The sequence below is a fragment of the Tachysurus vachellii genome, chromosome 18, assembly GCF_030014155.1.
Source record: "Tachysurus vachellii isolate PV-2020 chromosome 18, HZAU_Pvac_v1, whole genome shotgun sequence".
Lineage (NCBI taxonomy): Eukaryota > Metazoa > Chordata > Actinopteri > Siluriformes > Bagridae > Tachysurus > Tachysurus vachellii.
Window position 1 is genome coordinate 8,805,507 of NC_083477.1, and position 1,081 is coordinate 8,806,587.

A 1,081-nucleotide genomic window follows, 5' to 3' on the forward strand; every position below is an offset into this window, starting at 1 on the left:
ATGTACTTGGTGTATACATAAAAATCGCTCATGTTAAAAAGAAAAATGTTGCTTGTGTCAGAAACTTTTTGCTCAATCTTTTTATTTATGCATTCTGCTGCTTTTCTAAATTTTTCTCACATTACTCTTTTTTTACTGCGTTATCCTACTGGGAGATTAACTCGGAAAAAAAGTTTTTACTATAAAGAGTAGAATTGATTTTATTCTTATGAACAGCCATTTTTTATGGCCTTGGCTTTCAATGAATGCGTGACACGCGCGTGTTCTCTGCTTCTTATCATTTATCCTCGGGAACTGCTGCCGTTACATAGCAACCATTCCATCACGTCTCGCTACAGAGCTATAAACACGAGCATGAAACTCTTTGCTCAGCTTAGGTCACATGGCATGGTCAGTAAAAACACGTGCTTGTTTTACAAGGCTTTTTCACAGAAAAGCCTGTTTTAGATAAAGTACATCCAGATTTACAAAGCTGTTCCTTTTTTTTTTTTGTTTTGTTCCTTTCTCACGTCCTCCTGTCTCCTTATCTGGAGCTGTAATGTACCTTCTAGACTGCATTGGATGTGTGACATAAATGTATACACTGTATTGTTAATGTCGATAAGCACACATAAATTAGTCAATCTAAATAATATATTAGAGTAAATAATATATTGAAGTTGGCTGGACCCTGTAATGGAAGCAAATATATGAGGTTTTTACAGAACACTGACATGTAAACAACTGTGCTGTAGAAGAAGCGCAGGTTTAGGGATTTTGCAGTAATGCAGAAACGAATTGCTCAAATCAAGTCTTCATATACAAGCTTCAGTCTTTAAATCTGTAATTTTAATTCAATTTTCTTGTCACAAAGCATCATTCAAACACCTCTCCATCTAACTGCCTTACAAAAGTACGTAGTGTATTATTCCAACCTCTTTATACCTGATGTTGGCACTTACGGACCTGAAACAATTGCACTGTTTGAAGAAGAAGAAATTAGTAGAAACACCGCAAAAACTGGTAAAAAAAAAAAAAAAAAGAAAAAGACCTAATCTTAAGAGTTTTGTCCTTTCTATTTTGGGCTCCACATTTAAATGTA